The sequence below is a fragment of the Pan paniscus genome, chromosome 7 (assembly GCF_029289425.2).
Source record: "Pan paniscus chromosome 7, NHGRI_mPanPan1-v2.0_pri, whole genome shotgun sequence".
Taxonomy (NCBI): Eukaryota; Metazoa; Chordata; class Mammalia; order Primates; family Hominidae; genus Pan; species Pan paniscus.
In genome coordinates, this window is record NC_073256.2 from 26,045,173 (window position 1) to 26,067,246 (window position 22,074).

General features: G+C 35.5%; 1 protein-coding gene across 1 annotated transcript in view; it reads left to right on the plus strand.

Moving 5' to 3' along the window:
* The window catches only part of TNKS (tankyrase), a 219,638-nt gene that overhangs the window by 36,466 nt on the left and 161,098 nt on the right, over positions 1-22,074 (plus strand). The gene's annotated exons all lie outside the window — the stretch shown is intronic.

A 22,074-nucleotide genomic window follows, 5' to 3' on the forward strand; every position in this document is an offset into this window, starting at 1 on the left:
ACTCAAAGACTGGTCTTTATAGTTCTAGTATATTGTAAACTTCCTGTTCTTCTTGGCGTCTAGAAGTAGAGTAGTTCTCTGTGCACTGAGTATGTTTACTTTCTAACACAACCACAGGATGAGGTGCCACATTCTTAAACTGAATCAGGTAAGGTGTGAACTTAAGCATGTACCACGTTCTCTGTGGTAGGAACTAACAATAATCTAGTCCACTTTCATACGTATTCTTATTGTCTATCACTGATGTCTGATTATATTCAAGAAACGTGTGTGAAGTGACAAAGCAGTTCACTGGAAGAAGGCTTGATTCTGTCTTGACTTTTTTTTATATTACTCTGTGTTACATGGATAAGGAAGCTGAGTAATTTTCTACGTCTTGATTAGGTGATATCTTGAGATTCCTTTATTTTAAAGCAATGTGAACTTGCAGTATGTCAGACACTTCAATATTCATATACAAATATAAAACACATTTTATAGTCATATGCAAATTATGTTTAGATTATCTTCCATTTGTCAAGTAACTGCTTATTCTTCATTAGGATGGGCAGTTGAATATTGATTCTGATCATGCATTAACTTTTGGTTATAATGGGTTTTCCACAAAGGATAGTAAAACATTTTTTCTTGTTAACTTACAGATTAAACCCATGAATTGCCCCTCTTGGGAGCTGAGGAGTTGAGGTAGGGAGGGATAAGAAAAAATAAGGTGATGGTGGTAAATTTATAAAAATTGCTGTGGATAGTTGATACGTAATATTGTAAAGGGTTTTCTCTCGAGGCCTCTCAAAGGACGTAGCCAAGCAGTGTCACTAATATTTGTGTCCTATGTGTGAGGCAGATGATTCAGATTACCTACCAGTTTACCAGTGAAGAAGGAGAAAGTTGTTACTTTGCCACAGTCTGTAGAGCTGATAGAAAGTTGTTATAATGAAAATGTTTTCTTGATTGAGAAATGAAGGTTCTGTTCACACAGTGGGCTTCATTTAAGAATACATCATACATATAAAAGGTTAATTTCATTCTGTAAGTCTGCCAAATTAATTCTTTTAAATTATTTTTAGCTTAGCTTTTAAAACCGTATCATATTTAGCAAACTTAAGGTGGAAAATAATCTTCACCAAACCCCCTTCCCCCCAAACCAAAAAACTAACCTGTCTACAAAAATTTAAACCAAGTGTAACTTACTCCTGAAGTAATACCTCTCTGCTAATTTCCTTGTAACTTCCTTTTGTGTGTCTGCTATTTAGAAAGATATGTTTCCTTTCCTTTTACAAAGTCTTTTAGTTTAAAAAATTATCTGACCACTTTCATGGTTACTTGTCCTTTGATGAAGTTAACATCCTGGAACTTGGAATGGCACGGGATTGGGGATGGGGGAAAGAAATGTGGAATGAGTGTTGAACTGCCTTTGGTACATTCTTATCCCCTGATATTTATTTATTTATTATTATTATTATTATTATTATTTTTTGAGACGGAGTCTCACTCTGTCACCCAGGCTGGAGTGCAATGGCACGATCTCAGCTCACTGGAACCTTTGCCTCCTGGGTTCAAGCAATTCTGCTGCCTCAGCCTCCCGAATAGCTGGGACTGTAGGCACCCGCCACCACGCATGGCTATGTTTTGTATTTTTAGTAGAGATGGGGTTTCGCCATTTTGGCCGGGCTGGTCTCAGACTCCTGACCTCAGGCGATCCACCTGCCTCGGCCTCCCAAAGTGCTAGGATTACAGGCATGAGCCACTGCGCCCGGCTATCTCCTGTTATTTTAAGTATAGTATTTTGAAGGTTAACAACTTTCTGGGTTTTTTCTTCACAGTATTATTAGAAGTGATAGTTGCCCATTAAAGAAAAATGAGAAAATATACTGATGATAACTCTCACACCTTGTTTTTTTGTCTATTTAGACTCGCATGGTCCAGTGTGATAGCCACTAAATTAAAATTAATTACAGTTTTAAAAATTAAAAGTTTAGTTTCTCAGTTGCACTAGCCATGTTTTAAATGCTTAGTGACTGTATCTGGCTGTTGGTTACCATAATGGAGAGTGTAGACATAGAAATTTTTGTTATCACAGAAAGTTCTGTTGGACAGTGCTGTTAGACCCAGTGAACCTGTGTACACACTCCATTTTACGTAAAATGAGATCTTTCCACCATATTATTTATTTATTTTTCTACTTTATGTAGTAACATATTTTATTGTCAGTGAATATTTTTATATAATCTCATTTTAAAGGCTTCTAAGAATTATTTATATAGAAATCATCATTTTTTAAAATCAGTCACCTGTTGTAGGCCATTTAGGCTATTTTTGTACCATTTTATAAACAGTAGTATAAAGAATATCCTTTTCATTACATACATGTATAAATCTTAATTGCTTTAGGATAAATTCCTGGAAAGCCACAGCTTCTTAATAAGGACCAAAGAAGTTTTAGCTACTGGAGAACTTCACTGGACCTCTTGATTTAGTTTGTCACACTGTCTATTTATATATCATTTATAAATGAGCTAGGTTAAGAAAAGTCATTTCTCACACCTTCTTTACTGTTTGCAAAAATTAGTTGAAAATTCAGTGAAGCCTTGAAAATCTGATTCACTTGGTTTTGTTTCATTCATGTCTTTCCTTTTCCTGCCAGAATACTTCCCTTCTGCATTTTTACCATTAGTTGTCCATGTAAAACCTGAAGTGGGATTTTTTTTTTTTGAGATGGAGTCTTGCTGTGTTGTCCAGGCTGGAGTGCAATGTGTGATCTCGGCTCACTGCAACCTCTGCCTCCCAGGTTCAAGCAATTCTCCTGGCTCAGCCTCCTGAATAGCTAGGATTACAGGCACCCTTGAATTGGGATCTTTTAAACAAGTCTCAGTGTAGCATTTTCATAAAAAACAAAGATGACAAAATTCCATACTTGTATCCTTAAAACAGAGAAGAGAGGCCCAGAATGGGAGTCATTGTGCCTTTGGAAATAATCTCCGCTGACACTGAGTATTCTTAACGTTGATGACTTGTCTGCTTATGTTCCAACTGCGGGAAGGTTAGAGTAGTGTGCATTTACCTGATAAAATTGGGACTGTTTTAACAGTTATTCTGTACAATAGTGGTAGATATACACATAACATATATATATGTTATGTACTTATTAATTGTTGTTTTATTAGAATTCCAGTAAAAGCACCCGTATGGAAGCTTTCACTCTTCCAAGACCTTAAGAAATACATTGAAGATGCTTAAATTAGGTGGAAAAAGCAAAAAACTAGAAAAAAAATTTTCATATACTTTTTTACAATGATGCAAGGCTTTACTTAACGCCCAGGTCTGTCTGTCTAATAAAAGCATTACACATTTGCATTTACTTTTAGACTCACTTCAATTGTTCAAAACAATCTATGGGTTAGGTTAGGTGCAGTGACTCATACCTCTAATCTTAGCACTTTGGGAGGCCAAAGTGGGAGGATTGCTTGAGTTCAGAGTTTGAGACCAGCCTGAGCAATAAAGTGAGATCCTGTCTCTACAAAAAATTTAAAAATTAGCTGGGGTTGGTGGCACACACCTGTGGTCCTAGCTACTTGGAAGGCTGAGGCAGAAGGATCACTTGAGTGGGGAGGTACAGGTTGCAGTGAGCCATAATCACTTCATGGGACTCCAGTCTGGGTGACAGAGGGGACCCTGTCTCAAAATACATACATACATACATACATACACACATACATACACACATACATACTGTAGTTTTCAGTGAGATACATGGCTTAAGTTTGGGGTTGTATGAAAATGGTATTTGAGACAAATGGGTTGTGTAACCAGGCAGATTTCGCTTTGCATCTTTATCATGTTATCTGAAACTCATATATTATTAGAAGTATGGCTTCCCTTTGTACAGTTTTAATACTGAAATGTGGAGGTAGGTCCATATTTGAGATAAAGATTTAGGGAGTCCTTCTTACTCCTCATTCTCAACTGACCAAGCTAGAAAACTGTTAAGTATAATAATTGTATTTATAGGCTTTACATTTGTACTTTACTTTTAAAAAATGTACTGTCTTGTATTATTTAAATCTGCTAATTATCTTTTTAAAAATATGGTGGGTATTAGATTTTTCATATCTAAGCAGAATCCAAGATTAAGAATGTTAACCTTACTGTGAGTTATTTCATATTCTACTCCCTGATATGACCATGTAAATAAGACTTACCAAGCATTCCCACTGTGTAGCCAAAGATACATTTTTTTTGGATCAATACATGTGAAATCTGAATAACTCTTTCAGACTTTTGTGTCAAGCCTGAAAATTTCTAAATTTACTGTGGTACACATAATCATGGTTAGAGATAGAGGGCACATCTTTTGTTTTGCCTGTTTGTGACACAGTTTTGAGTGCTGGTCTTTTGAAAGAATAAACTTGAGTTCTGAGGATTGAGGGAACCAGGCCAGGAAATGTTCTAGTGGGTCCCCTAAAATGAAACTCTCAGTGTCATAGGTATTTTTCAAGCGTTCCCACAGGGGAATTGTGATGGGATTATTAGGAAGAGGACATTGAATATAGGAGTGGTAGACAAGGTATTAAGGACAAATATGTAGATATGCCTTTTAGAATTTACTTCTGGGGAAGAAAGCTTGAGTATTGTTCTGGGGTAATCTTAGCTTGCATTTATATGGAATTGTAAGATAGCAAATAAGTGCTTGGCTTTACAATTAAGTATGAATTGCAATTTATCACATACAGACTGATTTCACACATTTGCTTTGAGCTTCAGTTTCTTAATTATAAAATGGACATTGGCTCTACTGCATAAAATTTTTATGGGAAGTTAAATGAAAGAATATAGAGAAAGCTAGTAGAGTCTCAGTAAGTACTTGTTTCTTTCCAGTTGCTTTCTTCTTGTATGCAACAGTAAGGTTGCCACATAAGACTATTTTTGTATTCTGACACAAAGCGGACACTCAGTCAAAGCTCAGTAAAGGGCTGACATTCCCATAATCTGCTCTTTGTTACCATCAGCGTGAATTTCTGTTACATTCTTTGTTTAGTATCCTTTGTAATTTTGTAAACTTGAATTGTGATTTGATAAGACATGAAGCTCTTTTTTCCTCATTGTAATTTACATTCTTTTAACCTAGTGAGTGGAGATATTGCATATAGGATTATGGAGAATCGTTAATGTAACTTAAACATTTTCCCCACAAATATTTCAATAGCAGGGGTATCGTGGTTTGCTGTAACCAAATATTAAGTGTATGAAATAATTGGTTAATATTTTTTAAAGCAGATTACTCATGGGTAAGCAGCTCTCTTTCAAGCCCAGGGACATCACAGTTGCTGTTTCTGAAAATTGTAACCCACTAGGAATGAGACAAGGAAAAGGACAGGTGAGGAATTATGTTAAAAGAAAAAGGTGGTCTTTTCCTCAATGTGGGGGAAAAGTTGAGGTGGGAAGTGAAATATGTGATTCAATACTATGATTCAGAACAATTGATAATAGGATAATGTGTCAAATCCCATGGAAACACAAAACCCAGTTTATTTTTTTAATTATTTGCTTTTAGCTAAATAACTTTCCTAAGGAATGAGAATTCTTTAAGTTATATTCTTTATGTCCTTTAGATTGAAAGTACAGCAGAATGTTGGCATTTCAGTCTGTTGAATCAGTTGTCAGAGGCATAGGAAAATAATAGTAATGATATATTTATGATATACTTTCTCCTCCAGGGTTCACGCCATTCTCCTGCCTCAGCCTCCTGAGTAGTGGGACTATAGGCGCCTGCCACCATGCCCGGCTAATTTTTTATATTTTTTTAGTAGAGACGGGGTTTCACCGTGTTAGCCAGGGTGGTCTTGATCTCCTGACCTCGTGATCCGCCTGCCTCGGCCTCCCAAAGTGCTGGGATTACAGGTGTGAGCCACCGCGCCCGGCCAGTAATGATATACTTTCTTAGGAGACTAAAATTGAAAGCAGAATCAAATTATTGCTATTATGGTACAGGTTTAATCCTGTTTTCCTTGGGAGGGAGGATGTTTTTAAATATGTAAGTTTAAACCTTGTAACTAGTGATAAAAATATTAATTGCCAGGCTGGGCAACATGGAGAAACTCCGTCTTTACTAAAAACAGAAAAATTAGCTGGGCATGGTGGTGCATGCCTGTAGTCCTAGCTACTCGGGAGGCTGAGGTGGGAGGATCAACTGAGCTGGTGATGCGGAGGTTGCAGTGAGCTGAGATTGCACCATGCCACTGCACTCTAGCCTGGGTCACAGAGCAAGACCTTGTGTAAAATATGTGTGTGTGTGTGTGTGTGTGTGTGTGTATATATATATATATATATATATATGAATGAATTGGTCTTCATGTTTTACACACATAAGAAATTTATCTGGAATGCTAGTAAGTCCGTGAGGCCTTGAGAGAGAGGAGTAGAGTTAGCAGTTTAGGGAAGGATTCACAAAGACCGGTGAAGTGTTTCTCATGTTTATCCTTTCTTCTCTGTCATAAACAGATTGGGAAGCACCTTTTACATGTGGTCATTGTCCCTTAGAGTTGTGCAAGCTTTATGATCCTATTATAAATTTCCCTGGTCAGATTGTAGAGACACTTGCTTTATTCCTTATGGACATTTCATTTAGTTGAATCTAGTCAAGTTTAGAAAAAGTAATCTATCCCTAAATAAAAAGAAGCATAATATAGCAGTTAGGTGTGGCACAAATGAATTCATTGTTCCTAGGGCTATTATCAGTTTACCTTTATTTCAATCCAGCAGATCTTCTGTTAGCACTGTATATCTATTTTTGAAAGACAGATGAAAAGATTCTCATTGGGATACAAGAGAGTGTTTATTGAGTTCTTGTTATGTGCAAAGAGCCAAGCCGGGTTTGTATATATTGTCACATTTAATTGTAACAGCAATTCACTGTGTTAGGTAGTGTTTTATGAAAGAGGAAATTAAGATTGGCAGTGGTGAAGTAACTTGCCCAAGGTCAGACAGTTACTAAGGATTGAGCAGTATTCTAAAACTGAGGTTTGTCTGATTCCTGGGACAGAACTTTTAGTCATTATTCTCTATTGAGTTTCCAGGTAGAAAGAGAGATACTTTGTTACACTCAATCTTATATTTATTCCAGTGTCTGCCTTATCTTGTAATAAATTGTTATGTGAGCAGATAATTCTGATTTTACAAATGTATTGTGTCCTGGATTAACTTTGTTCATTGCAAAAAGGATAAAATTGATCTGGGATATAAAAATCTGCTATGTATACATACAGAATAATCTATACCTAAGTTACTGCAGATGTGATGTGCCTTTTTAAAAAAAAAAGTCTTGATTTTCTATATTTATAAGAAAACTTGACAAGAGGCGCAAAATTGAATTGGAAGATTCTTTTATTATTGTAAAATTTCGTGCCAGAGTTTGTCCGTAAAGATTGAAGGAGATGCATTTAACTCATTAAGTCATATATAGAAGACCTCTCCCATGTAAAACTCAGTAATTTTATTCACATGGATGAATTTTTGAGTGGGTAATTAAATATTTTTTAATATCTCTAAAAATTATGTGCATAGGCTTGTTTTGTCGTAACAGCCCTATGAGATAGGTACTCTAATATTATCTCCTGATTTACAGGCAAGGAAATGGAAGCTGAGAGAGGTAAAGGAATTGCTAGGGTCCCACAAGGGATGGCAGCAGAAATGGTATTCTAGCCTGTGCAGTTTGGCCCCAGAATCCAGCCTCTGAAGTACAGCTGTGTTCTTAACTCTAACTATGGCATATTGCCATGGCAGACCTCGTAGTGAACTTTATTTTTTTGAACTTTTAAGAATTTTAATTAAAAGTTGTGGGGTTTTTTGAGATGGGGTCTCACTCTGTCAGTCAGGATAGAGTCCATTGGTGTGATCATGGCTCACTGCAGCCTCGACCTCCTTGACTCAGGTGATCCTCCCACTTCAGCCTCCCACGTAGCTGGGAGTACAGGTGCACACCACCATGCTCAGCTAATTTTTGTATTTTTTGTAGAGACAGGTGTCGCCATGTTGCCCAGGATGGTGTTGAACTCCTGGGCTCAAGGGATCTGTTGGTCTCGGCCTCCCAAAATGGTAGGATTTCAGAGGCATGAGCCACTGCACCTGGCTGAACTTTTTTTAAAAAAAGAAATGCAGTTTTTATTTTTTCCCACTGACCTACGTGGAAAAAAAAGTTACATGTAATGAGGCACATAGTTCACTGGGGTGAAATTAATTTGTTCCAAGTATGCTAGTCCCAGATGTTGACAGAATTCTGAATTTTGGGTCACTTTTATATGAAAGACAAAGACTTTCATATATGAAAGTATGACTAAAACCCTGGAATTTTTTGAAATAATCCCTTCACTATTTTACTAAATTTGTTTCTACAGTCAGCATTATTACAGAATCTAAATTAATAGATTTAGTTCACATTTGTCTTATCCATTGCTGTTACCATATTTAATGTTAGTCATTTGATAGGAAGAATGATCCAATTTTTCTTTATTAGTTACAAAGTAATTTCTGTAAGCAAGAGCTTTTAAAAAGCATTGTTTTGCACACATATTAAACAGCATGCATAAAGATCATTTTTGTCTGAGGATCAATATCCCATGATAAAAATAACACATATATGTAGTAAATATTAAAACAGTGTAGAAATGTATAAAATAGAAAGTGGAAATCCCGTTTATTTCACTTTCAGATATAACACTAAATTTTCCTGTTGTTAAGGTAGCTGAAGTAGTTTTTTTATCTCTGTTATGAACCCATTTGCACATATAAATCTATTTACATATTTTTAAAACATGAACTTTAAATTTAACACGTGTTAAAACTTTGAATTTAACATGTATTATTGTAGTAGCTACTCATTGAGGTATCTGCACAAGTACTCTTTGCTGAGAAGCAATGCCTCTTTCCCCATCATCATTGTTTGTATTGCCTCTTCTAGTTCCTTGGCCAAACTTTTTAAGTCCAGAACCAGATGCTGAGCCAAGCTGGACCAAATTCTCTTTCGTGATAATTTGGAACTAAGATTGAGATAATACAGGCGTATGTGTTTGTATCTGAGGGGAATGTCTGGGAGACAGAGAAAGACAGCAACACCTAAATTTTGAGACACATTTTTGCCTTTGCGTTCAATGGAATAGCTCTATTCTTTAATAAATTTTCCTGTTATTAAGGTAGCTGAAGTAGTTTTTTATCCTTTGTAATAAAAAAGCTCTGTTTGATAAAGTCAGTACTCAAAGATATATTTATAGACCACAGCACCTTAAATTTAGAAGGATACTTAGAGATCATCTTTACTATTTACTACTATTATCTTTTCTACTTATTTACAGTTTTACTTTATTGCTTTACTTATTTCTTATGTTTAGAAACCACATAAATCTTTCTTCAAATGAAATATAATGCAGTAGCCCAATATATAAAAGTGTTCAGAGGGCCGGGAGAAGCTTTGCATGTGTATGAGGAGGTGGGGATGGGTCCATAGGAACCTAAAGAGTAGACGTTCTGAAGCAGGGACAGCTTTACCCCTTAGAGGGCATATTTAGCTATATCTGGGGACATGTTTGGTTATCACAGTTGGGGAGGGTTAATGGCATCCAGTGGGTAGAGGTAAGGGGTGCTGTTAAACATAACACACAGGACAGCTCCCCGCCGTTAAGTGCATTCAACAGACAAGCCGTGGCAAAAGCCCGAGCCTGACTACTTAGGCTGTAAAAGATGCAACAAGCCACTTGTAGGTTTAGCTAGTTGATTACTTACGTAGACAGCAAAAAGAAGGGGAAGCTAAAAGTACCAGCTCCCCATGGTCTACGTATCGCAGGATGACACTGAAAGGAAAAGGGCCAAAGGACTGCATTGAGAGTTGTGGAATACCCTGTTTTGGAAGAGCCAGTAGAAGAGAGAGAGGCAGAAAGCCCACGCCTCCTCACAAATGGGAGGTGATGAGATACTGCCTCATGACAGCTTCCCATCCTCTCTTGTTCCCAGGGTATCCCAAGGCATTGACCCAACACTCAGATTAACTGAGGTTCATGTCTTTATCATTGTAGCCTGTGAGGATACTAGCGGAGTCTCCAGAGCACCTGGTGGAGCCAGTAGGCTACACCTACACGCACAGCAAAGAATTAGCTGGTCAAGAATGTCAGTAGTTCAAATGGAGACTCTATATTTTAGAGTAGCACTGTTCAATAGCAATGTAATGCCACACATATATGTAATTTAACATTTTCTGTTAGCCAAATTGAAAAGAAATGTGATACCAACTTAATAATGTTTCATTTAACTCAATGTATCTCAAGTATTATTTCAACATGTAATGTGTCTAAAACAATAGTGAGATTTTTAACATTATTTCCAACTAAGTCTCTGCTATCTGATGTATATTTTATACTTAAAGCATATCTCAATTGAAACAACGTTTTCATGATCAATACTGGATCTATATTTGGGATTCATAAAATTTGTAGTTGAAAAACTAGGTTTACATACCCAAGGTGTCCTAAATATATTAAACGTTTACCAGTAACTGAATCAACTATCAATTTTTAAATTTAACTATGACTTTTTTTTTTTGAGAGGGAGTCTCGCTTTCTCTCCCAGGCTGGAGTACAGTGGCGCGATCTTGGCTCACTGCAACCTCCATCCCCCAGTTTCGGGCCATTCTCCTGCCTCGGGCTTCCAAGTAGCTGGGATTACAGGTGCACGCCACCACACCCAGCTACTTTTTTTATTTTGGGTAGAGACAGGTTTTCACCATGTTGACCACTCCTGACCTCAAGTGATCTACCCGCCTCGGCCTCCCAAAGTGCTGAGATTACAGGCATGAGCCACCACGCCTGACCTTAACTATGATTTTTAAAATGCAACTAAAAATTCAGATTATCAGTTTCTCTAGTCATGTTTCAAGGAGGCAATACTCACATGTGGCTAGTAGCTACCATATTGGGCAGCATAACTCTAGAACACTGGGAAATTACTAACCATTTTATTGCTAAAGAGAACAGGCTAAGACCATACAACCATTACTTTTAAACTTTTCTCCTGACACCCAGTTCAGTTCCCTGTTCATTATACTAGAATACCTGTTCTTAAATCTCTATTTTAGAAGAGCTTTATGAGTAAGGCACAGTAGGCTGCACATGATATGATGAGGTTCTCATAGGTTCCTCCAAAGGGTGTTAATTAAGTTGAAAGAAGAACCCTGGTTTATTAAGTGAATGTCACTGCTCGTTCAGTGCTGAAGACACCATTGTGCATTAAAGAAATGTTTATCTTATGTTCTCAAGAGAAACTTAATAGCACAAGGATATTAAGAGAGAACAGAACTCATCACTCTTTTTGTGTCCCAAATTTAATCTGGTATACACAGTCAGTGATTATTTTCTTTGAATGCTAGAAGTCAAAGAACTTCAATGAGTAGTTTATTCAGAGGTGAAACTCTTCTGTTAAAAAAACAAAGATGTTAATAATTGAAGAGGATTCTAAAAAGAAAAAGAGGAAGTAAAATACTTTAAAAATGCGAAATTTTGCAAATGAAAATAAGTACTACATTTATATCAAAGAGTTTTGATTTGTTTTTGTTTCTCTGATTTGGCTAATCAGACATAGATTATGCCTTAGTTGCAGGATACTATATGTGCATTATAGGCACATTACCTCAGTGTACATATATTATGTTCACTGTACATTGAGCTCATCATGTTTTGAAGTTTTGGAGATTTCATCCCTGTTTTATTACCTTTTGTACATATACTACTGTATGTGCAAAACCTTTGAGTGTATCTACTTCACTCTTGCCATTTATTTAAAATATTTTAAACAGTGTAACATAATTTAATTGATATCACCAAACTTCAGTCTATTCCACGAATAGGAATATGGGGTTTTTACAGCTGCAAAATAATTGCTTTTTTGCAAGTTGGTAGTAGAATTAAATAGAATTCAATGGAAATGGAATTGTAATTAAGCATCTGCATAACATATATAACGTATATTAAGCTAGGCTCACTAAAATTATCTTTCTTCAGTGTAGTTTATATACTATTAATTTCTTAACTTGCATGCTTTCTCTTGAGTTAGCTACCTTCTTATAGTTGTTGTTCCTAATTTATATGTGAAAAACTGTTTTTCTAAATGATTAATGAATTTATCCTGTTGGTGCTTCTTGAACCTGTAGATTGGGGTCTTCTATTAGATCTAGGAAAATCTGTGGCATTAGCTCTGTAAATACATACATATATATGTGTGTATGTATATATATATTTTATTTTTATTTTTATTTTTTCTTCTAAGACTAATTGCAGCATGTTAGGCCTTTTAGTTTCCATCTTTTATCCATCCTACTCTCTTTTTCATCTGTATACTTCAGTACTTCAGTCTTGGGAATACTGGTTGTCATATTTTCCAGTTCAGCAATTTTCTCTTTAGCTGTTTCTAATCACAGTCAGACCCTCTATAAAACTTTTAAAATATTAGTTTTATATAACATAAAAATCAACTTTATCAAGTTTGAAGTAATGAAATAAAATGAATATATTTTGAGTATACATTTTAATGAGGTTTGACAAATGTGTATACCCATATAACTACCACTCTAATCAAAATAATAGAACAGTTTTGTTTACTCCAAAAAGTTGTCTGGTGCCCATCTGCAGTCAATTTTTCTTCTTGTCAGCCATCCCCAGTCAACAATGATCTATTTTCTGACATTATAGATTAATTTTCTATTCTAGAAATATGTTCTTGTGTGTCTGGCTTCTTTTGCTCATCATGTTTTGAAGTTTTGGAGATTTCATCCCTGTTGTATGAAACGAAAGTTTGTTTCTTTTTATTGCTGAGTAGTATTCTGTTGTATGACTGAGCTACAGTTTGCTTCAGATTTTTTTTCAATGTTTGACTATTATAAATAAACATATGATCATTCACACGCAAGTCTTTTGTGTGGACACATGGGTTGTTGGTTTATTTCTTTCCTTTTGAGTAAATACTTAAGACTAAGTATGTATGCTAGGACATACAGTAGTGTATATTTAGCTATATAAGGAACTGCTAAACTGATTTCCAAAATGGTTAAACCATTCATTTGTAATGCCCACAAGTAATGTGTTAGAGTTCCAGTTTAGAATCTCCTCATTAACACTTGGTATTGCCAGTCTTTTTAGTTTGTATTTTTCTGTTGACTAATAATGTTGAGCATCTTTTCATGGACTTACTAGTAATTTATATATCTTCTTCTGTGAAATGCCCTAGTCTCTTGCTCATTTTTCAAGTTGTATTGTTTGCCTTTTAATGATTGATTTGTAGAAGTTCTTTCTCTAATCTAGAAGAGTTCTTTATCTTACATATGTGTTGCAAATATTTTCTTCTGGATTGTGTTTTGCCTTTTCATGTTCTTAATGGTGACTTTTGAAGAACAGAAGTTCTTAATTTTGATAAAACACAGTTTATTGGTATTTTCTTTTAAGGCTTAGTTTCTTTTTCTCCTAAGAAATCTTTGCATCCCGAGGTCATGAAGATTTTTCTTTCATGTTTTCTTTAACAGATTTTATTAAGTCTTTTTTATGTTAAGTCTTTTATGTTAAGTCTGTAGTCTAGTTTGAGTTAATGTGTTTGTGTGGTGTGCGGTAAGAGTTATTTTGTGTTTTTTTTTTCTTTTCTATATAGAGAATCCGTTGTTTCAGCATGATTTGTTGAATAGGCTATTTTTCCACCATTGAATTACTGTGCTTCCTTTGTTGAAAAGTCAGTTGACTCCCTGTATGTTGCTTTATTTATGAGCTGTCTTCTGTTCTGTTGATTTACATACCCAAGTCTGAATAACATAGTTTTTCAATTGGAAGTTATGCTTCATAACACAAACTAGCTAGTTTAACCTCCAACTCCAATAATTGCAGAAGTCCTATTATATCTATATGTATTCTTATTCTAGTACTGCACTGTCTTGATTACTAGGGCTTTATGATAACTCTTGAAATTAGGTAGTGTGAGTCCTTCAACTTTTTAGTTCCATAGTTTCCCACTTGATTATCAGAGTATGTCTATGTTTCACTTCTTAAGGCCATACTTTCCTTTAATTCTTGGAATTTATTTTCTTTAAGTCTTTGAAATTTTTTATAATTGATGCTTTGAGGTCTTTGCTAACTAACCCTAACACATCTGGGCTATCCTGGGTGTGATTTTTAGTGTTTTTTCTTGACCAGATCACATTTTTCTTTCTCTCTATATGTTTAATAATTTTTTATTCAATAGTGGACATGGTAGTCACTCTGTGATATTTATTATCTTCCTCTGAAGAATTTTTATTCTTGTTTTAGCAGATCACCTTATTGCTGGTTTAAAATCACCCTTAACTTATGGAGGTTTGGTTTTAAGCTTTGTTAATGCAGACCTGTGGAAAGCCCAAGGTGTTTTCCATGTTTCTTTAAGATTGTCTCTTCTGCAGACCTTGTTTTGCCTCGGTTTTGGGCTTTATTAGTATTATGTGTCTAGACTAGGGCTTATTCTAGGGGACAAGTTCTCAAATGTTTAGTCTCTTTTTGCATTCTTAAAAATTATTGAGCGTTCCACAGAGCTTTTATGGGGGTCATGCATATTGTATTAGATATTAAAAAAAGAAGTTTAAAAAATTATTTCGTTTAGCAAATAGCAAACTTACTGCATGTTAGCATGAGTAACATTTTTTGAAAAATTGTTTTCCAAAACAAAAAATATTCCTAAGAGTGGAATCATTTTACATTTATGCAAATGTTGTTAATATTTGACTTAAATGAAGACAGCAGGATTCTCTTATCTGCTTGTGTATGCAGTCTTTTCTGATAGGCTTTTTGGGGTTGAAATATCTGAAGAAGATCTACATTTATAGTTAGAAAACGGAAGAGTATATCAATAACCTTTCCAATAATTGTGGATATTCTTCTTTGATTCCACTTGCAAACTGGACAAATAGTAGTTTCTTAGTGGTTAGCTGCAATGTGGAATCTGAAACCATGTCAGAAAACCTTTTGTACTCTGTAACATCACAATCCGTTGGTCGTCTTACACTTGGAAAGCATCTTTGCCTATGTAACTATGTATGATTTTGTAATGATTTCCATTTGTTTTATCAAAAATACTCGTTTCCTAAGTGAGTCCTAACTTGTTAACATGTTGTATTATACTGTATAAAATAATTACATTTGTTATTTTATATCCATGTCAGCAGAAAAGTCTATGAATTTGGGAGCCCTTTATAAGTACTTTCTAATTCTTCACAGAGAATATTTTAAAGAAATCTGATGGTCAATATTTAATAAAATGCAGTAATTTTACTGCTTTGTCAGGGGCATTCTAATGTGAAACCCTCCTTTTTTTGACTGCATATATGTTTTTTAGTGAAGAATGTAATAATCACTAATAGATGTTGATGACACTGCCATGATTTGTGTTATTTTAGTTTTAAGACAGGGTTTCACATTGTCATCCAAGTTGGAGTGCAGTGGTGCAATCATGGCTCACTGCAGCCTTCACCTCCTGAGGCTCAAGCGATCCTCCCACTTGAGCCCCACGAATAGCTGGGACCACAGGTGCGTGCCATCACACCTGGCTCATTTTTTTACTTTTTGAAAAGACCAGGTCTCCCTGTGTTGCCCAGGCTGGTCTTAAACTCCTAGGCTTAAGCAGTTCTTCCACCTCAGCCTCCCAAAGTGCTGGGAATATAGGCATGAGACACCATGCTCAGCTTGTGTTATCAGTAGTTTTTTCCTCTGTTGCATCATCAGTGCAAATGTTAATATAATGAAACAAAGGAATAATATCTTAATGTTATCATAAAAATAGTTTTGACTTTGTAGATCCCAGCTCTCTGTTCTAGGTCATGGTGCTTATTCATAACTAACGCTGATGCTAAGGTGCGTCACGTGTGTTAACAAGGCGATTTTTTTAGGTTCTCTTTACTTTCTCAAGGCCAGAATTGCGATTTCTTTCAGCACTGCTCTTTCTCTAGCACCTTGCGACCTCTACTCACTTTGTTGTGCTCTCAGTCCCTAGCAGCTATTGCCAAATAAGCCTCAGGGGTTTTGTCCTGCACAGGTACAGCCCAGCCCAGCCATGTGATCCCTGGGGACTCCTTCACAGACATCTGGGGCCTGCTCTCTGCACAGATCCCTCTTCTCTAGTTTCCCATCCTGCAGACTCCAGCCAGTTCTTCTGCCTTGAGTTTGGATTTCTGTCTTCTCAGTTCAGTGTAACCACCATGTTCTGCTTTGACTCTTGTTGTGTTTATGTGGTTGGCAAATTGTGTTAGGCCGAGAGTTGGGTGATTATGGTACCCATGTTGTGAGTTTCTCTTCTTTCAGGGATCACAGTTTACAACTGCAGCTGGCTACTGCCTACAGTTAGTTGCTTCATCTGTTTTCTCCAATTTCATAATTGGTTATGTCAGAGAGGGAAAGCTAGTCTGATACCAGTTACTCCATTATGGCTGGAAACTAAAGTTTCATTTAAAATTTTTATCGTTACGTTTTTATTTCTAAAAGTTCTGTTTAATTCTTTTATACATTTGCCTTATTATTTTTTATAGTTTCATCTTTTTTAGATCTTTCAGCTTGTATTTTATTTTATTAAACACAATAAGCATGGTTCTTTTTGTAATACATGTCTTGTACCTCTGATATCTGAAGTTTTTGTGGGTCTGTTCTTGAGTTGTCTATTTCTGCTAGTTGTAGGTTTTGCATTTTAGATTATTTATGTGCCTCATTATCTTGGCTGTGCACTGGACATTTTACCAACTGTTTATTTATAGGAGTTACTGCCAATCTGGGGCCACCTTAAATCAAATTCAAGGCTTTAGATATCGTAGACACCCAAAGTTTCCAACCAGAGCTATAATTCTGTACTAGGACCAGTTCACATCTATTTTATCCTCATCCTGAGGTGTCACCCTTGTTGTGTGGGGAACAGTCTCGTAATAGTCTTTACTTTTGGGGGCCTCTGGGCTTTTATTGCTCTTCCCCTGATTCCATGAGACATTGAAATGACAGATTTTATTTTTCTTGATCAATAATTGCCTTCAGAACAATGACAGCTTCCATTCATGTTTACCCTCTAGATTTCCTTTGCTCTTCAGTTTTCAGCTGGTAATTCTTTAACTGTCTTGTTAGCTCATAGATGATTTTAGAAGTTGTGTTTTTGTTTTTGTTTTAAATCTAGTTCTGTTCATTGTTTACAGCCTAAGGGTAGATTTAAATAAGCTACTCTGCCATTACTGAAAGCAGAAAATTGTGCCATTTAAATTCTAATTTAAATTCAGTAAGCCATCCTCTATAGGGATAGCACTGGTTACTTGAATTTTCTTTTTTTCTTTTTTTTCTTTTTGAAGTGGAGTCTCGCTCTGTCGCCCAGGCTGGAGTGCAGTGGCACAATCTCAGCTCACTGCAAGCTCCACCTCCCGGGTTCACGCCATTCTCCTGCCTCAGCCTCCCGAGTAGCTGGGACTACAGGCGCCTGCCACCACGCCTGGCTAATTTTTTGTATTTTTAGTAGAGATGGGGTTTCACCTTGTTAGCTAGGGTGGTCTTGATCTCCTGACCTCGTGATACGCTCACCTCAGCCTCCCAAAGTGCTGGGATTACAGACATGAGCTACTGCGCCCGGCCTTGAATTTTCATAGTTAGTGTTAGTGGTAAATCAACTTCAGATAATTTGAAAAATAAAATACATTAGCTTGACTACTTTTATGCTATAATAAGTAATGTGTATTTTGGATGAAAAGATAAAAGAGTTTTTTAAAAATGTATAATATATAAATATATACTGTATTATTACTGTATAATATATACTGTAGCATACTATACATGATATAATGTATACTGTATAATATAATGGCAGTTTATGACATTATATAATATTATACCATTTTAATATACATGTTTGTGTAGAAGAAATAGTGCATAAACGCAAGGATCTATCATGTTTCAGTTTATAAAAATAGTTTGTCTCTTAAAGCTCGTGTGTATTGGTAAAGAGTCTTATACATTGAAGGCTGTACTATAGTGAAAATTTAGTCCTTTGATATTTTTCTATAAAATTAAAAATTTTCTTTGCTTAAAAAATTCAAGGAACTTGATCCTTCATGTAATCCTATTTTTGAAACTCAGTCTAATAAATGTATATCTCTTTATTCTTAAAGCGTTAGATGCTTATAATTTTAAAGTAAAAACTTCCTAAAACATCTTCTGATAATTTACTCTAAAAAGCTTCCTACATTTTTAGCTTGGAAAATTCACATTGTTTCTATGTCTTGTGTCTTTTAAAATTAGTTAATAATGCCTGCAGTTAAACACAATTTATTATAATAGCACTTTGTAATTTTCTAGGAATTTAACAGAATGAGTCTTTGTATAAATGTAGAAATATTTTGTTTTTATTTGCAATAATTATGCAAATGCTTAACTTTAATAGTTTTAAAGGATGAAATGAAACAACATAGCTAAAGTAATACCTGCTGAATTTGGCTCCCTGTGGCTGAATGCCTGTACCAGAAATGGGAAAATCGTGTGTTCCTCTTGGCATAGCTCATTTGAAAATGGTGTTTGAATTTTGTGACCCAACCTTAGTTTTAACTGTCTTGTTATGCCAGCTGCTACATTTTCTCCGCCCCTCTTACCTCGAAAGGAGATGAATAGAGTTGTGAGATGCATTAGTAAAACAATTAGAAATCACTTACTCTCTGGAATTTGAGGTTTAATAATGTCCCAGTGGTTAAAGATAGTATAGGGGGCTTTGTGAATGGCCATAGTACCCTTGAATTTATGTACTGAATGTTACTCAGATTTTAGTTTCCTTCTTTTTCTTTCAAACCTTACTTTGTACATTGTTGGTGTATTTTGGGAACTTTGCTTCAGGTATTTGTGCTACTTTTTAAAAATAATATGACAGTGTATCATCAAGCAATGTGCTACTTTTTAAGAAAAATCTGTTTTATATTAGTGTGCTATCAATGCATATTGATTTTACAAGATGAATTTCTAATTTTATTTTGTGTTAATACTCACATTTTATTATTCTCTTTAATGGCTCAGAATGTTGAAAACAAATTTTGAAGCATCCAGAATTGAGTCTTAGATGACACCACTTTGAGTACAGTGTGGCATTCTTGAAAACTATTGTTACCTTTGCCTCATGTATATGCCATTCTTCTGGTATTAGAAAATAGTCCCACGTAAATCCCCATAGAGAACAGTGTGAAGGATCAGATTTGAAGGCACTTTAGGATGACATTGTATTTGAGAAATTGCTTGGGGAATATTGTAGTTTGGGACATTTAAGAATGTATCTGACAACCTTCAGTGCTCCTGGTCTCAACTTTTGGTTTTGTTTGTTCTTTTTAAAGAGTGAAGATAAATGAAAACCTTTCTGTTATTATTTTTTTCATTTTGATTCAGAGGGTGGGAGAAGAAGAGATTCTATTTGAAGCAGCTGTTTTTTATTTTTATTTTTTGAATATTTTAGATCGTAATGCTTCAGGTCTTTGGCTATAACTTTAAAAGCATTATCAGAGATTTGAGACCGCTCCTAAAATATGTAGAGATCACCTTATCAAGTTTAGCCCCTTTATTTTAAAAGTCGTGAGAACTGAGGCCCAGAGAATTTCTTGTGTGCCCTGGCTCAGTGCTTCTCAAATTGTCTGTGGTAGAGAACTGGGTTTTCTTTTTTCCCCAATGCATGACAGACCAATAATTTTGTAAAATATAAATAAAAAGAAGTACTGGAGAAGGTAATTTTGAAACAACAGACATAGTTCTAAATACCTTCAGTTTCAGTTCTTATCTCAATGTAGATGGATTGTAAACAGTTCTGGGAATGGAATTTTATATAATATGCTTTGTATAGCATAGACCTGGGAATGGAACTTTGTATAATATGCTTTGTATAGCACAGACCACATTTATATAGCACTGCCCAGGGTCAGGGGTCAGCAAAATGGTCCGTAGGCCAAACCCAGCCTATCTCTTGTTTTCATATGGCTTGCAAGCTAAGAATTGTTTATATATTTTTTAATGGTTTTTTAAAAAATCAAAAGAAGAATATTTTATAAATTTTATAAAATTTAAGTTTCAAAGTCCTTAAGTAAGATTTTATTGGAATGCAGCCATGCTCATTCATTTAAATATTATCTGTGGCTGCTTTCGCACTATAATGGTAGAGTCGAGGGAGGGATGAGGACCCTTGAACAATGCAGGGGTTAGGACCGTTGAACAACGTGCAGTTTAAAATTCGAATGTAACTTTCTCCCACAAAATTAATAGCCTACTATTGACCAGAAGCCTTATCGATAACATAAACAGTCAATTAACACTTATTTTGTATGTTATATGTATTATATATTGTATTCTTATAGTAAAGCAAGCTAGAGAAAAGAAAACATTTTTAAGGAAGATAAAATGTATTTACTATTCATTAAGTGGAAGTGGATCTCCATAAAGATCTTCATCCTCATCATCTTCCCATTGAGTGGGCTGAGAAGGAGGGTGAGGAGTGGTTGTTCTTGCTGTCTCAGGGGTGGCAGAGACAGGCACACTCAGTGTAACTTTTACTGAAAAAAATCTGCATATATGTGGACTGATGCAGTTCAAACTTGTGTTATTCTCAGCTACAGTTGAGACAGAGACCAAATAGTCCGTAAAGACTAAAATATTTACTATCAGGCCTATTACAGAAAAAGTTAGCTGACCCCTGCCCTAGAGCAAAGCATGGAATTAGTCGTCACTGGTAGAGTTGAGAGTACACATTTTAACATGTGCTTTAAATATTATGGTGAGCTGATGGGGATTGTCATGCTCCCTGCCCAGCACCTTTGCATGCCACTTTATGTTCTAATTCAGTCCTCCTGGCAATCTTGTAATCTTGTATGAAAGCTGGATAAGTTTAGACCCCTGCTAATCTAATGAGGGGTTAGATACCTTCTCCTAAACGTCTTAACTTTACTGAGTTTTTAATTTTTAATTCATATGTGATGAATGAAATATGGTTAAAAATTTTCTAATGTGAATTTTGTTATCAGCATCTGGTTTAGAAAGTTCAGCTACTTCTTTCCTGTTGCTACATTACTTTGCTGTAGATGTGTCTGTGTTCAGGTCTAATTAAAGAGATAGGCATGGCCCAAACATATTTAGAAAACATCTATTTCAAGTAAATGTTTACTTCTTTTAATGTCACCTAAAGTACAACAAAACTACAACTAAACTGTAATGGCACATTTCTATTGCAAAATGGGCAACATATAGTAGTTAAAATACGGGTTAAAATGAGAAGGATTGAGGTTTTAGGTGACTTTGGAGAAACAGTCAGACTTTCACTATTTCACTTCTAGCACTCATTAAAAACTACAAAATGAAAGCTCCCATCATATAACTGTCAAACTCAGATAAAAATATTCATTTACTTCTTGTTTAAAGCAGGTTCTGAAGTTCCTGAAGTATGCAGTTAAACTCTGCTTTTCATGGTAGCTATTATTTCTTTTGTTTTCTTCCCCTTTGCATGTGATCACTCAGCAACTAAATAAAGTTAGAGATAGTTATCAGCTTGCATTTGATACTTGAGTCTGCTTTATGATAAAGACCTTTTATAAGCCAAATCTTCACGTTAGAATTTCTTCCTGGAATTAAAAAAACATGTTGTTACAATAGCTGTACCCATTATGATGAAAGAGTAACCACACTTTGCTATTGTGGCACTCGCTGTTTTATTCTACTGACTCTTGAATCAGTTTATAAACATCTGGAAAGCAATTATGTTCATTGTTTGCATTCACATAGGAAGTAATACAGAAAGGCTTTGTAAGATCTCACTGCATCTTCTCAAGCCATAGCTGGTTTTTATTGTCCCAAGTCTGAAACTCCCTAGAATGTAATGTATGAGATGTACAGGCTCACCTTCCTGGCAGCTGTGTCCTAGTTCTGGATAAGGCTGTTGTTTGTCCATTATAACAAAGCCATTGATTTTATGGCTAATGCATTAAAGGAAAAGGAAGAGCTTTGTAAACAGAAGGACTTACTGCTTGGTAATGTGTGAGTATTACCTTCCAAATAT